This window comes from Ursus arctos, unplaced genomic scaffold (genome assembly GCF_023065955.2).
Source record: "Ursus arctos isolate Adak ecotype North America unplaced genomic scaffold, UrsArc2.0 scaffold_37, whole genome shotgun sequence".
Classification (NCBI taxonomy): Eukaryota; Metazoa; Chordata; class Mammalia; order Carnivora; family Ursidae; genus Ursus; species Ursus arctos.
In genome coordinates this window covers 8,931,473-8,949,000 of record NW_026623053.1, presented here as the reverse complement: position 1 = coordinate 8,949,000, position 17,528 = coordinate 8,931,473, and the positions used below count along the sequence as shown (strand labels likewise).

The following is a 17,528-nucleotide window of genomic DNA, read 5'->3' as shown; positions in this document are numbered from 1 at the left end:
AGAAATGAAAATGTTAAGAATCCATAAATATCAGCTCATCCAACTGCTTACTTGTTCCAAAGCATTCATAGCCAGGAATGGTTCTGAAAGATGTCTGTGCTTATGATGAAACAAAATCCTTTATTTGTAATATGATCACATTTTCAAATGTTCACTGGTTTGGTCGTTATCCTTTTTTACAGTATCTCTCCAGTTGTAAAGTCCATTTGGTGATCTTAATTATTACTTTATTTGATTGGCTATAGAAACTAAGTACTTCTCAAGTTCATTCATGAGTAGTTATCTTCAAGAATGAACAAAAAGACTGATATTGAGATGCCATGACAGAAACCAAGAGAACTTACAGTTTCAATCTCCTTTAAGTATTTTCTGTAGACTTATATATTTCTCCTTAGTGTATAAGAGTAAAGAATATTTAGTTAAGCAAAGCTGTTCTCATACAATAAGCGTCAAGACACAAAACCCAGTCCATATTCATTCTGCTTAGAACACCACCTTCCATTTTGCAAAGATATTTCAGGATTCCAGATATTTATCTCTGAAATCATGTTGAAAGGATTTATTACCTCCTTTCCTGAGAGGTAATATCAGATCTTAGTCATATAAAAATACCATTGACTTTCAGTCTCTTTACTGTTCTAAATGTTCTAATTCTCTATGTCTTACTCATTAAGAATATACTGTGATGGGTTTTTTTCTGCTTTGAATTATGGTCTTAAGCCAGTTTGTAGCACTGATAATGTGGTTGTTTTCATCCCAGCCAAATCCAATTAATTTTTCAAGTAAAATTTCAAGGCATATTATATCTAAGCTTTTACTGCAGTTGAAAACAAAATTCGGGAATGGAAAACAGCTGTGTGCCTTTCTCCACTGTTTCTTTAATTCCCTCTAAGCTTTTGTTGTTTGTTCTTATGCTAGCATGGATTCTATAGAATTTAGTGTTGGGGGGGTGTTATGGTGGGTGTTTTCTGTATTAGTCAGGATGCTCCAAATAGAACCAATAGGATAAATGCATGTGTGTATGTAAATGTGTGTATGTGTTTAAAGGAATTGACCTATACGATTTTGGAAGCTGCCAGGTTTGAAATTTGCAGGGCAGGGTGGCAGGCTAGAAATTCTGGCAAGAGTTGATGTTTCAGTCCCAAGTCCTGAGCAATCTTGAGGCAGAATTCCTTCCTCTTCAGTGGACCTCAGATTTTTCTCTTAAGGCCTTCAACTGACTTCATAAAGCCCACCCACATAATGGATGCTAATCTACTTTATTCAAAGTTCATTTATTTAAGTTTTAATCATGTCTAAATAATGACTTTGCAACAACATGTTGACTGGCCTTTGACTAAACAACTGGGCACTACAGCCTAGTCATGTTGACACATAACTATCACATTTTTGTTTGTTACAATTCCTCCTTTGCCATTTCAAATGACCAGAAACCTATTTCACTAGAATTGTACTGCATCATTATCTAGTATTAAAAATATAGTACTATAAAATAAGAAATGTGATTTCTGAGTATGACTCCATTTCTAAAATATTATTTAAGAATATGGAGTATTATTATTATTAATCTCTATTTTAAGAAAATGCATCAAAATGAAAAATGACTTGCAATATTTTCTAAGCAGAAAATCTGATAAAACTCCTGTAGAAGTAAAGTAACTTATATTTATTATAAAATGCCCTCAAAAGCTAATTTAAATTAGTAAAAAAAAAAATTCTTGATGCTGAACATTTATTCTATAATCTTTGCATTATCTTAATTTTTCATATATTTTCAGTAAATTTCAGTGGCTATATATGAAGTTTCTATTTTGAATGTGTAGTTAAATCAATTTTAAAAAATTTTTTTTTACAAAACTCACAGATTTTAGTAAGCTCGAAGTCAACGCTTATAGTTTAATTACTATTATTTTAAACCCTGGTAAGAATTACTTCAGCGAACATTTCCCTAGTACTTTAGGCAGGATTATAATTTAGAAAATATTTTTTCTTATCACTTTTTTACAAATCTACTTATAAAAAAGCATAGGCTTAATAAAATTAATGTTCCTAAGGAAACTAATTTCTCAGTGACTTTATAGTTTTTGTTAATTAAAAAACAAAAAAGGAAAATATAGTTTTTGTTAATTAAATGCCATTTCTCATATATTAATGATCCACCTGAGACTGGAAATGAAATAGTTCTCTTTTGTTTAAAGAGAAAAAGTGACCAAAACAAATAGGTCTCTTTTAATACTTTTGTCCAATATTGGTGTAAATTTTCTTCCTGATATCTTTTATATTCTTCTTTCCAAATTCAACTGCCTCAGAGTTTAAGAATTTAGAGGTTTTTAATTTTTTTCAGTCTCCCAATACTAGGATGGATGGTCTACAAATTTGAACTCCATTGGAAAATATTTGTTCTTAACTTTTAGTTTTTATTAAAAACTTAAGCAATATTTAGATTATTAAATCCCACACTACTTTTTAAATAACAGTAAGTTTCGGTTTGAACTAAACAGTCATGGATTTTCTTTCACAAAGTCATATGCTAACCTTATGTATAAAAATGTGGATTATTAATAGTTCCTTTTCTGAAGATAATGTTTTCCTCTATATAAAGATTTTTCAAAAACATAGCCTCATTAATCTTCTCTGTGTCTCCAAAGGTAATTGTGTATGCATGATTTCCATTTTACAGATTATAAACTAACCTAAGGAAACTGACTGTCATGGGATTCATTTTGTTTCTCATGCCACAGCTTTGACCCACAAAGATTTCAAATTTATTGTGGGCATAGACTTTATTTTACTCTTCTATTATATTCCCCAAAGTCCAAAGAGAATGCAGTCTTGTGTGACTAAAGAAAAAAAAGTTTCAAACTTAGAAAGCCAGGCTTTGAGACATAGCTTTCCCATTTGGGCAAATTATTTAACCTCTCCAAGTTTACATCTGTGAAACACCTGCTCTCTCTACAACAGTGTTGTTTGTGAGGCACAAATGAAAGAAATATGTAAATGTGCTTTGTAAATTGCAGCTCCTATATAAATGTTAGCTGTTATATTGTACTTAAAACCCCACTTGACACTTTCTTTGAAGCTCATATTGAATCTTATCAATGTTGGCATTCTTCAAGCCACAGTATATCAGATATGTTTACCAATCATTTACTGAATACATTAAAGAATGAATGCTATTGAATATGTACTGCGTTTTAGGCCCTGTTCTAGATTCTGGTGTTGAGAGGTTGCATTTTTAAATGTTATCAGGCAAGCCTGAAAATTCTAAATGCCTGAAAGAAGTAAAGGGGCAAGCTTGTGGTTAACTGGGGAAAAAACATCTAGACAAAGGATATAGCAAATGCCAAGAGTGTTTGAGATACTGATGGAGGACAACTGTGCTGCTGCAGTATAATCAAAGAGAGGGTAGTAGGATATGAGATCTGAGATAGTAGGAATAGGGGTAGGTCAAGAAAGACACTGTGGATTCTCATGAACACTGGTTTTTACTCTGAACAATTTGGCAAGCTTGGAGTGCTTTATACAGGGTGACCGTGTCACTGCAGCTCCTATAATGAGAATAGAATGCAGAAGAACAAGAGCAGAAGGGACAAGACCAGCTGAAGGAGTCAGTAAAGAAGCCCAGGCAAAATATGACTATGATGGTGACTCACCTAAGGTACTAGTAGAGCAGGAGGTAATAAGAAGGCATATTATATAGATAAGTTTTGAATGTAGAGCTGATAAAAATCGGTGAATGGTGGGGCGCCTGGGTGGCACAGAGGTTAAGCGTCTGCCTTCGGCTCAGGGCGTGATCCCAGCGTTATGGAATCGAGCCCCACATCAGGCTCCTCCGCTGGGAGCCTGCTTCTTCCTCTCCCACTCCCCCTGCTTGTGTTCCCTCTCTCACTGGCTGTCTCTATCTCTGTCGAATAAATAAATAAAATCTTTAAAAAAAAATCGGTGAATGGTATTATGGTAAAACTATGCACACATTTTGGAAAAACTTACATCTTTATAAAATTGAGTCATCTCTTCAATTATTTAGATCTTATTTAATGCCTTTTAATTAGCTTTGTAGTTTCCACTGCAGAATTCCAGAACTGATTTTCCTGCATTTTTCCCTAGATACATAATGATTTTTATTTGCTATTATAAGTTCATCTTTATTTTTTTTCTACCATATATAATTTATATATATAATCTTTATGTACATAGATAAATATACATAATCTTCTCAAGTCTATAAGAACTTAATGAATGAATAATGTTAGACCTGAAACTAATTTAACATTGTAGGTCAACTATACTCCAAAAAAAAAAGAAAAAAAAAAAGACACTAGATGTAAAACAAAAAGATAAAGTGAAATTGGAAAATATTTGAGTACAACCAAAGAAGGAAAGGAAGGAGACATAGAGAAATAAAGAACAGAGGCACCTGTGTGATTCCGTGGGTTGGGCATCTGATGCAATTTCAGTTAGGGTCATGATCTCAGGGTTGTGGGATCTAGCCCTGTGTCAGGCTCCCTGTTCAGCCGGAAGTCTGCTTAAATTCTCTCCCTCTGCACCTCCCCAAGACTGCTACCACTCTCTCTCTAAAAAAAGAAAGAAAGAAAGGAAGAAAGAAAGAAAGAAAGAAAGAGGTTAAAAGCTTTAGACACAAATATATAAATACTAATATAATATGCATATATAAGCAAGCATATGCGTACACACACATATATGTACATATATTGTAACATTTTATACACACACACATACACATAAGATTTTACGTTTATATGTCTATATGTATAAAATGTCAAAAATATGCTTTATATACTTCGTCCCATTTTATATTCTTTTCTTTCCTATGTCCTTCACCTAGAGTAGTCAAATGTTTTTGATTATGAAATGTTTTTCCTTTATCAACTATTTCCAAACTATGTGTTTTTCTTTTAATGATTACCCTATATATTTTATGCATCCTTGATATATTATAGTGAAGTACTATTTTTTAGAGGGGGGAGGGACAGAGGGAAAGAGAATCTTAAGCAGGCTCCATACCCAGTGCCGAGCCCAATGCAGGGCTCAATCTTACAACCCGAAAATCATGACCTGAGCTGAAATCAAGACTCAGATGCTTAACTGAATGAGCCATCCAGACGCCCCAGTGCAGTACTATCTGTTTTACCACTTCCCAAATAATCCTGGAATTTTAGGACCCTTTAAGTTATTTAATCCTCTTTGACTTTTGTATTAATTTGATATATATTTTAAATTCCAAAACAATTATTGTTAATAAATATTCATTATGATTTAGCCGTGTATTTAATCTTTCCATTGCTCTTCATTGTTACCTGAATTTCAGTGTTTCCACCTATTATTTTCTTTTTACCTAAATCCTTAATTATTTTAAAGTTCATGTTTTTTGATGATAAATTCTCATTTTTTCCTTTTTTGTTGTTGAATATAACTTTACATTCATTTTTAAAGGACAGCAGCATAGGGTATACAAATATAAATTCCCATAGGTTAGATATCTTCCTATTTTCTTCTAAATTTCATTTTTAATAGGGGGAGGAGGGAAGGGCAGAGGAAGAGGGTGAGAGAGAATCCTAAGCAGGTTCCATGCCCAGCATGGAGCCAGAGCCAGATGTGGTGCTCGATCTCATGACCCTGAGATCATGACCTGAGCCAAAACCAGGAGTCTAATGCTTAACTGACTGAGCCACCCAAATGCCCCTAAATTTCATTATTTCTGTTAAAGGCCAGGTTTTATCAGCTTTGCAAATTTCATATACTCTCAAATATTGTTTCACACCTCTCTCTGTTGCCTCTAGCTCTGGGATTCTAATTACTATTGTGTTGGACAATGGAAATCTCACATGTGTCTTACATTCCTTTCCTTTATTTCCCATTATATTTTCTCTGTTTTCAATTAAGATAGGTATTTTTTATTGTTCTGTCTTCTATTGTTCACTAATTGTGTTTTCTGATCTAATTTGCTGATATAATAACTTATTGAAGTTTTTCCCCCCAGCGTTAATGTATAGTTGACAAATAAAGTTGTAAGATATTTAAAGTATACCTTATAGTGATTTGATATTTGTATACATTACGAAACAAGTCCTACCATGTAATTAACACATAACACAAAACCTCATATACCTTTTATTGGCAAGAAAATTTATTTAAGTTATACTCTCAGCAAATTTCAATTATATAATACAATGTTACCAGCTATAGTCACCATGTTTTGCATTATATCCTCAGACCTTACTCATCTTACACTTAAAAGTTTGCATGCCAGCCAAGCATTGGCAAGGATGTAGAGAAAAGGAACCCTTGTACACTGTTGGTGGGAATGTAAATTGATTCAGCCACTGTGGCAAACAACATGGTGATTCCTAAAAAATTAAAAATAGAACTACCACATGAACCAGCAACTCCACTTCTAGGTATATACCCAAAGTAAATAAAAACAGAATATTAAAGAGATATCTGCACTGCCATGTTTATTGCAGTATTATTCACAACAACCAAGACAGGGAAACAATAGCCTAAATGTCTGTCAATGGATGAATAAATAAGGAAGATGTGATATTCATTATTATTCAGCCATGAGCAAGGACATCCTTCCATTTGCAACAACATATATTGACCTTGAAGACATTATTATTATTATTATGGTAAGTGAGATAAGTCAAACAAATACTGTGTGGTAAAACTTGTATGTGGAATCTAAAAAAGCCAAACTTGTAAAAACAGAATAAAATGGTAGTTACCAGAGCTTGGGAGGTGGGGTGATAGGAGAAATGTTGAAGGGTACAAACTTGCAATGAGTAGTAAATAAGCTACAGTTTTAATGCACAGTACAATGAATATAGACTACAATATTATAATCACTGAACTTTCTAAGAAACTGGATCTTAATTATTCCAACAACTAAAAAGAAATGATAATTACGTAGTGATAGAGGTGCTAATTATCACTACAATGGAAATTATAACCATATAAATGTATCAAATCAACATGTTGTACACCTTAAATTTACACAATGTTACCTGTCAAATATATTTCAATTAAAGAATTTTTAAAAAGTGAATTGAATGTTAGCAAATTGAATCCCACAAAATAAACAGGAAATTAAACCACAAAAAGTCCAGTATGTTCCAAGTAGGTAAAACCAGTTGCTGGCCATCCACATTAATAAAATAGAGAACAAAGATGCGATCAATACAATAAATGCAAAAAAAAAAAAGGATAAAATAAAAAATGTTTCATCAATTAAAATTGAGCGAAATAGGAATAGAGGGGAACTTCCTTGTTGATCTTGTAAGTGGTATCTACAGATATCCCAAAGCAAACATTTTAGTTAATAGTGAAATGTTAAAAGTTATACTTCTGAGATTGGGAATGAGACAACAAGGTCTATTCTTATCCCTTTTATTGAACATAGTACTGAATATCCTGCAGAAATACAAGAATAAAAGAAGAATTTGAATGTAGGACTTAAAATTCTTGTGACATTAGACAACACAGTTGTTTACTTTAAAATTCAAAATGATCTATAGTCAAATTATTAGAATTAATAAGTGGATTAGCATAATATTTGAATATGAAGATTGACCATAAAATTTAAAAACATACAAATAAATACAAATTACAAACTACAACAAATTATATATTGATATTACACTGCAAGAACAGTAAGTTCAGTGACAATACATGACATGGTCAATGTGTTCTCTCTCATTAGCAATACAGAATTCCATAATGTTGCATAAAATTGAATTGAGAGCTTTAAGAGAGTATTTCCATCAAAGTCCCTATAATTAAATCTTTGATGTGTCACCCTATATGACTTCTGCATAATTTTTGTTGAAGAAACCTCTGCTTCGAGCATACATGACTCTATATCTAGTGCCTTATTTCAATGGAGGCACGTAGTAGGCACTCAAACTGACTATTGATTGAATGACTGAATGACTATAATGTTTTCCAATCTCTAAAATCTCTTAAATCTATTCTATTCAAACCCCTTTTATTGTAAGATGGATAATTTTTTTAAGAGATAAAAATATGAAAGTCTCTTCTCTCTTAACGATATTGTCTATTTAATTTCCTTCTTCAATCAAGTAATATATATATATATATATATATTTTTTTTTTTTTTTTTGCATCTCCTTGTTAGTGATGTGTAAAATAACTGCCCAGAGCAGAGAGGGGCAATATGGTATTGCTGAACAAGATGCACAGATTACTGTAAAACAGACTGGTTTCCAATTCTAGCCATTAGTTATGACACAGTAATTCTATGACCTAAGGCAAGTTACTTTACCTTTCTAAACCTCTGTTTACACAGTTAAAAATGGGAAAATAATACCTATCTCTAAAGTCACTGTAAGAATTAAATGTGATCATATATGCTACCTGTTTTTTTTAACATTTAGTACATGGTAAATATTTTATTATTATTATTATTATTATTGGTTTTATTATTATTATTACAAATCAATAACTGTACAATCTCTATATACACCTCCCAGTGGAAACTCCAGAAATTATAAATAGGAAGAGTTTAGACAGAGAAATGTAGTTGTAAGAGGAGTTCTAAAAAATGTGTGCTGAAACTACAGTTGCACAGTATGTGTACTCTTTTTATTTAGAGTACATTTTTTATTTGACATGTCTTTGGCACAGTGGGTAATAGAGAATATTGAGAGTATTGATATTCCTGCACTGACATTATGCAATTATCCTTTTGGGTGTGATGCATTTCTTATTCAAATAAGAGTTTAAAGTAGAGGAAAAAAATATATACTGCCTTTCAAAAGCAAAGTCATTAATTCTGAAGAGGAGCAAGTTAAAAGGCAGTTGCTAAGATCTATCAAGTTCTACCAAGAGAAATGAAGGTATTTGTTAATTGCCAAGGTCTCATTACTGTACAACATTTGGAATATGTTGGCTTTCAGTAGGCAGTGTGCTGGCCTTTAATGGCATCAGCCTATAGCACACATGTTAAAAAGGAAGATAATATTGGTGGAAGATTATACACTACAATGCAGGTAACTCAAAACCACGAGTTTATTTTCAATATAAAATGTAAAATTAAGTTGGTGTAAGATTCAAAATAACCTCAAAAGTACATTATTTAAAAAAGTGTTAGTTGTTCAAAGGCAATACCCAAGATGGGCAGAGAATTGAAGTAAGAAATGTTGCTGAGATCAATTGAAAGCCGGAGGGAAGAGGTGGTCATTTCTTCCCAAGATTCATTGGCTCTGTTTTTCTTTAACAAAGTCAGAACATAATTGAAATCGCAAAGAAATACAGATAAACATATTCATGAAATAAATGTTTGTGTTGTTTCTGAGAACCGTTTAAGCACTGGAGAGAGAGCAGTGTGAAACCTGAGAGCCTTGCCCTTGAAGTTTGCATTCAGTCATCAAAACATGAAGTATCAAAAATTTCTATCTAGTGTTTGTGAAGTGAAGCAGGACAGCCTTTACTCAGTACTTCAGCTTTGCTCAGATTCAAATTACCGGCAATCATAAAAACTGAATGAAAAAAATGATCTTACACGGACTCTGCAGGCACCAGGATTTTTAAGTAGTAATATGGTTCTTTAGGATCTCCCAAATATAAGGAGCAAAAGAAAAATTTGGAGGGTAAGAGTATTATTGTGTCAAAGAAATTATAATTCCTAAAGACTGCAGATGCTAATGTAATGATAAAAATCTTAACATCTTTCTATAAAATTGTTTAGCAAGTTTGGTTTGCTAACATTTTGTAGTCAGAATTTGGGTATGAGGGGCGCCTGGGTGGCTCAGTTGTTACATGTCTGCCTTCGGCTCAGGGCCTGATCCCAGGGTTCTAGGATCGAGCCCCGCATCGGGCTCCCTGCTCTGCTGGGAGCCTGCTTCTTCCTCTCCCACTCCCCCTGCTTGTGCTCCCTCTCTTGCTGGCTGTCCCTCTCTCTGTCAAATAAATAAATAAAATCTTAAAAAAAAAAAAAGTATTTGAGTATGAAAGCCTGAAAGGGTAGTATCTTTTGCTTATGTTTGTCTGTTTGCTTGCTAAAAGTAGAGAGCTACAAGTTGAGGCTGATAGAATTTTTCCTCCAAATTCCAACTACAACCTGGTCTGAATTCTGACAAGGAGTTTCTGAAACTCCAAGTGACGCTCACTCTGTCTCACACTATTTAACTGCAAAAATCAACTGTGAGACTCAGGATAGCAACTGATTGTGTGATTCCATCAAGTGTTCATAACCACCTATTATAAGGTGCTTAACATTATGCTGATTGCTGTGAATATACAAGAGAAGTTTAAGACATAGTCTTAACTCTCAAAGACTTTAAGAGTTTATTTGTAAATGCATATGCAATAAATACCCTAAGAGAACAACAAAACACCTTGCATAATTAAAGGTTTACTGGCAGAATTTTAGGGGAGGAGAAAGTTAATGGATACTTTGCTAATTAGAAAAGGACTGTAGGAGGGAATGAACTAGATAGATACTAGCCCATTGGCCTGGTGGGATTTGTGTAGGCAAAAAGAAAAGGGTGAGAACATTGCAAGCAAGAATGGCATAAATGAAGACACACAGTGAGAAGGATCTTAACTGTGTAGTTGCTGAGTGTGTGGACATTCCCAAAGTATAAGCTGAGAATCCTCTAGCCCTGTCATATCAGAATTTCTGAAATATAATCCTAGCCAGCATATAGTTGTCTTCAAGACTGAGATTTTGAAGTAATTTTCACTTAAGGAAATAAATGTGGGTACACATACAAATAAATAAAATCAAAATAAAATGTTGTCTAAATACATTCTTCAGTAGTGATTAATCTTTTAAGTGGTTGTGTTTTGTCAAGAGTCTTGCAATACAAGCATGAAAATGAATATATGGAAAGCAGGAGTGTATACAGGTTGAGAAATAGTTTTAATTATGACATAGAGCTCTAACTCAGCTTCTTTAGCCTCCAAAATATATTTTCTTTTTAAGTAGAGTATAAGATTTTGTATAAATTGTGGTGGACAAATTTTTCTCTATTTCTAAAGATGAAAAAAAGAAAGAAAGAAAGAAAGAAAGAAAGAAAGAAAGAAAGAAAGAAAGAGAAAGAAAGAGTGAAAGAGAGAAAGAAAGAGAAAAGGACTGAAACTGCAGGCAAAGGTTTTCAGAAAAAGTATCTTGCCTGTCAGAATTTTAACACAGAAGAAAAGATTACTAAGGTAAATCATGAACTCTTAAATTTTTTAAGGAAATGTTATTAAGCCTTGTTTTCAAAGCACACTGACTGCAAACAAGGGGGTGACTGAAGTGACTACTTGAAGTGAATTCCCTGTAAACGCAACTCTTTCCAAAGGAAATCTATAAGAGTGTTAAAAATGGTTTCCCTGTTCAATAGGACAACATAGCTTTCTTGAATGCTAAAGTCAACTAAAATATGATGCATAGTAAGTTATACTAAATTCAGTGAAATAGGAGTTAACATTCCAATTATCTGTAGTATTAACAAAGGCAAGAAAAAAAAAATGTCACTGGTGAGAAGCCTCTAAATCATTCCGTTTATCACTTCACAGAGTTGTCAGACACTGGGCAAGCACATCTTTGTTTTGCTTATTGTAAACTAAAAAGAAGAAAGCTCTGGGGGCAAATCAGTTCCACCTGTGGTCAAATGCTTACAAGGGTCTTTACTAATAGCCACATAAGCATATTTTTTATAATCTCAGTCTTACAATGCATTGCTCTGTTATCGGATTTTTGCTCTTGTCTTGATCTAGAGTAGCAATAAAAATCAATGTGTTGAGCTTAATATTTCTGCTGAGGCTTCCCTTATTATAATAACCTGCCACTACCCCACAAATATTGTATATTGTTAAAAGTTAGTATCATTCATTATTTACCACCCAACAACTACACGGTTCACCTTCTTTGAAAAGTACTGTAATTATTCAATAATATGCTGTATTGATTCAAATATCTGGATGCCTTATTGGCCTTCTAAGCTGAATTTGAATTTATTGGCAGTAAGCAGATAGATGCCATAAAATAATTCCAAACAAGAAGTCACTAAAAGGATATCTGTAATTCCCACTCCACCTTGCCATAGAGTCACTCCAGAGCTCACACTACTTAGATCTTTAAGCACATCTGAATGTGCATGCTGAAAGCAGACAGCATGCTTTGTCAACCTTTACTGAAGCCTGCAGAGCACAGTGGGATCCAAGCCATATCTTAGGCTCCACAGTTCCTTCCTGAATGCCACTTTAGTCTACTACCAGTATGCCATATTGTGAACATCAGACCCATCACAGAAAGTGGTCCATGTTCCAACATCATGTGGCTCTGGTCAGTGCACTGGCACTCTGCTCAGTTACACCCTAAGTCCTTTATTATCTAGAACTTCAGTTGGTTTGAATTATCTCTTCTCAAAGTTATCACTGACATCTTGTTAAATAAAACCAACATCAGGGGATATTCCTTCTGAATTATAGAAATGAAAGTGTGAATAATTATGGATTCAATTTTCCATTACTTTCAAAATTTTGCATCTAAATTGATGTTTACCTCCTGGTAATTCCATTTAAAAAAGTAGATCTTTTCTAGAGATACATATAGAGCTATCTGGAGAATTAAGAGACATAAATCCACACAACAACGCTGTAAAGATTCACATTGTAAAAGCCCTATTAGATTCCAAGTTAAGTATAGTGTCCTCTTCATACTAGTACTTCATAATTCTTGAAGTAAACACCCTAACTTTATAACATCTCAACACAAGACAAAGGTGTTAAAATTAATCCCAGTGATCATCTCAATCATCTACTCCTTCCCTCCTATGCTCAAGCCATCTCTAAAAGAGGGCTATATTCAAATTGTCATGGGATCTCATCACTTCTCATATATATCTAGTTCCTAGAATCTCATCATCTCCACGCCAAATGGGATTTCTTACTTTAAATGATACAATTGCAACTAATTCTCTTCAACTCTAAGTTCCCTTGGAGAGACATAAGAGTTAATGAGCAGATGATCTCTTTCACATGTTTACAGTTGATATTAGTCTTTCCTCTGTCTTCTCCTCTCTTTTTAGATATCATAAATGTCCAGATTGGGTGAATGGGCCAGCAGATCTTTCTCATATCTGTACTTTGCCTTTTACAGCATGTCCTTGCCGGCTGTCTTCTTTTCAAATTTTGTGTTCCTCTGAATGGGCTATTGCACTGATGGCTTTTGGCAGCTGCCGAGTGCTAAACCTGCATATAATATCAATCTGTGGGGCCAGAGCCACAAAACAGGGCCTACTTGAAATGATTTTTTTCAGCTTTCTAGTTACTGTCATATTAGAGTTTTAGTGCAATGGGCAAGGACAATAATTCATTTTACTTTATGAGAAATCTTTATCTTCAAGGGCCAATGCTTGGTTGAATTCTTTTTAGATCATCCTCTTGAATTTATGCAGCATTTATAGTAATTCAAGATCCTTCTCTTAGTAAATATTGTGGAAGAGAGTCCAAGCCAGAGTTTTCTGCACCAAATTTTGCATTAAAGTATGGAAAGTTACTAAGATATTATGGTGCATTCATTATTTTCCATATACGGGAAGAATTACCAGAAGCCATTTTATACTATCTTCCTTTTGTATATTTTTCTACTTTATCTCAAGAATAAAGGCCCTATATCAATGCAGTTAAGACTTCGGATTTTGGTGTTAACCCAGCCTAAATCACTTCCCAGCTCTCTTTGAATGGAAAGTATGAATGTCCTTGGGCCATTATTTATGTAGTATCTAAACCTCATTATATTCATATGTAAAACATAATGATAGTTCATACTTTAGAGGAATAAGATGGATATTTAAAAAATAAATTAATAATTCATATAAGGCAGCTGGCACAATACCTGACACAAAGGAAGATCTCAAATTATGTCATTAAATTTATGATTAATTATAAGTGCCACTTTTGTTGTCTACTAGTATGAGGAAATTGTGCCTCAGTAACTCACCCCATCTCAATCACCTACTTCACGGAACAACAGAAATTAAAAATGGATGATATTTCCAGAATAAAGCAACTTATTGTTTGAGAACACGATAAGAATATATTTTTTTAAATACATTTCTTCATAAAGCTTTTTGTTACCCTTATATTCACTGTTTAACAAGTCAATCCAAACTTAGTGGCGTAAAACCACCCCATTTACTTATACTTATAAAATCATTAGGTTGGATATCTAGAAAGGTACAATAAAATTGACTCTTTTTGCTTCACGATGTCTGGGGATTGGACTAGAAAGACTCAAATGATGGGGGCTGTAACATGTATGTGGAGGTGTCACTTCCAATATGTCTTCTTCATCTATAAGTGTGGCTCAATTGGGACTACTGACCAGAGTATTAAAACATGGCCTCTCCATGTGGTTTCGACTCCTCATAGCATGGTGGCTGGGTTTTGATAGAGACTCTCCTGAAATCGAACCTCCATGGAGCTAGTGTTTCAAGAGAACAGTGTGGAAGCTACATGATCTTTTCTGACATAGCCTCAGAAGTCACATACCTGTCACTTTAGCTATACTCTCTTGCATCAAAGTAGTCACAAACCCATCCATGTTCAAAGAGAGAAGATATCAACTCCACCTTTCTTTGCAAGAAGAGTTAAAGAATTCTGAAGCCCTTTTTAAAATTCCACATCTTTTCTCCATAAACTACTGTCACTTTGATTACTCCTTTTCTTGCTTCCCTCCCCCTTAATTATTCAGCATTTCTCAGTACTCATTGTACATTGCTTTGTGGTTATTCCTGAGTAGATTAAACTTGTAAGTGTTATCTATCAAGAATACTGTAGATTTAGGGGCGCCTGGGTGACGCAGTCGTTAAGCATCTGCCTTCGGCTCAGGGCGTTTTCCCAGCGTTCTGGGATCGAGCCCCACATCAGGCTCCTCCGCTGGGAGCCTGCTTCTTCCTCTCCCACTCCCCCTCCTTGTGTTCCCTCTCTCCCTGGCTGTCTCTCTCTGTCAAATAAATAATAATAAATAAATAAATAAATAAATAAATAAATAAAAATAAAAAATAAAAGAATACTGTAGATTTAAGATACAGGAATCATATCTTCCCTTCATTTGTATCTTCAAATAATTTCCAGCACGGGACTCTTTTTGCACTTTGCTGATTCAATCATTAAGCTTGAATATTTAGCAATATCTTAAAACGAAAGCACATAGGTATTAGCAACAATGGCTAACAACTTTACAAATGACTGCCAATTCAGAGATTAGGAAATGCATGGTGGATACTAGAGTACATTTCAAGGTAGTCTGCCTAAACCAAAACTTACCCTAAAAAGATTAAAAATGGAGAAATAATTATTTTTATTTAACAAGCCAGAAGACCCTAATTCATAAAGGAACTAAAGTATTTATTGGCTTTAGAATGAAAAAATATCAGTTTGTATCAGATGCCTAAAACGAATGCAGACTCCAAACAATGGAGGGCTGGAATCTATCATTCATCTTGAGAGGGAATATTTCCCCTGTATTTGATTTGAGACATGGCTGATTTGAGATATTAAAGCATCACTGAATTGTTTTTGTATTTTCAGAACACTTAATCTGTCATGCTAAATTTGGAGATGGCATGATTTTATTTTTTAAGTTTTTAAAAAGATTTTATTTATTTTTATTTGAGAGAGAGAGAATGAGTGAGCAGGGGAAGAGGCAGAGAAAGAATCTCAAGCAGATTCTGGGCTGAGCAGAGAGCCTGACGCGCAGCTCCATCTCACGACCCTGAGATCATGAGCTGAGCTGAAATCAAGAGTTGGACGCCTAACTGACTGAGCCACCCAGGCACCCCTAGAGAAGGCATGATTTTATTAAAGCAGTTAATTTTTTTTTATTTTTTCATTCAAAAATTATTTCTTAAACACTATTTCTTACTATCGTAGATGGTATGAATAAAAGAACCATAGAACACAATTCTTGCCCACACAAAGATTACCTTTCAGTTGCAAAGATAAATAAGTAAGCCTATAATAAATGTTGAATATGATGTGTTCTGAGAGAGGATATTCAAGGTTCTATTGGGACACACCTAAGACATTAAGATATAAACAAGTCAATTGTAGTAGAGGTTGTGATGTATTGTCCAGGTTTCCTGACAGAACTGAAGGAATTATTTCTTCAGCTATGGGGACTACTGTTGTCAGAACTCAGTTGTCAAGGTTTTTTAGGAATTACCTCCATGGAAGAGTCATCTTGCCTGAGCCCGTTGCCCCTTTCTAAGGCAGCCCACACTCCATGAGTAACCCAATTCAGATGAGCCATACTGTCACTTGAAGTTATCTGAGATCTTTTTTGGGAGATTTCTCTCTATATTCAATTGTGCTTCTTTCCCTTTCCTTCCACAGGTATTGTTCCCAAGAGCATGCCTTAACAGATCTTTGTGTGCTCAATCTCCAAATCCCTTCTCAGGAAACCCAACATACAACAGTCATTAAATGGAAAAGATGACCTTGTTAATCTAGCAAGAGGTATTACAGCAGCCACTTTCAAACCATCCTATACCTCACTGCCACGTTAATCTTCATGAGCCATGGAAATGGTCTTCTCAAAAAAATTTAATTCCCCTTACTTAATGAATAAACTGCAAATACTCAGTGTAGCATTTAAAATTCTTCATTTTCTGATTCTGACCTTGCATCTTCACTTCCTATTCTTCTATTTAATAGTAAACTAAACACACTGAACTACTCCAACTACTCAATCATTCCTATGTCTGTGCCTTTGCTCAGAAAGCTCCTTTGCCCTGACATGCCCACATGGCCAAATTCTACCTGTACTTTAAGGCTCAACTTAGAGAACCTCCATCCATCAAATTTTACTGATCTTTTCCCCACCACCAAGCTAAAGGGAAATGCTTTTTTTTCCTGAATAAAAATTGCATTATATATGCTTTTCTTTTGTGACTTTCTATTTACCAGTTCATATTATGATTATTTAAAAACATGACATTTCCTTTTCTAGACCCTAAATGATGCACAGTAAATATCACAAAGATATAAAGAGGAAAGGGAAGGTCAGAGGGAGAGAAAGGGTGAGGTGGGGGAGAGCGTGTGTGTGGAGATTAAGGGAAGAAGATAAAGGAGGGAGAATGGGGATAGAGAAAGAAGGTCTAGAGGATGAATGGCCAAAAAGAAGAGTAGCACATTGTCTTTCAAAGGGGCAGGTTGAAAAAAAAAAAAGTAAGATAATCTACTTATTAAAAATATATATATCAGAAACAGTGTATGGCAGCTCCACTGGAGTTAAATAATAAAGATCATCATCACTTTGTACTTTGGCCAAGACAGTAATGAAATGGAAAGCTTTAGAAGTGAACTTTGAAATACGTTCCTATTAATTAATATACTTTTGTCCTTGAAGCTGAGACTGTACTCATATAAACCATTTTACTTCCTCTTGAGCTATTTCAAGCACTATTACAGAGCTCTGTGTTGCTCATTAAGGAATTTAGAATAAGGAGCAAAGGACTTAAAGAAAGATTACTTTATGGATGCTCTAGAGAATT

At 34.2% G+C, this 17,528-nt stretch overlaps 1 long non-coding RNA gene across 1 annotated transcript in view; it reads right to left on the bottom strand.

Moving 5' to 3' along the window:
* LOC113266082 (uncharacterized) overlaps window positions 1-17,528 on the bottom strand; it is a 634,890-nt gene that overhangs the window by 207,616 nt on the left and 409,746 nt on the right. Inside the window, exon 7 of the long non-coding RNA XR_008957174.1 lies at window positions 4,418-4,574. This is a non-coding gene — a long non-coding RNA (uncharacterized LOC113266082). The remainder of the gene's footprint in view (window positions 1-4,417; window positions 4,575-17,528) is intronic.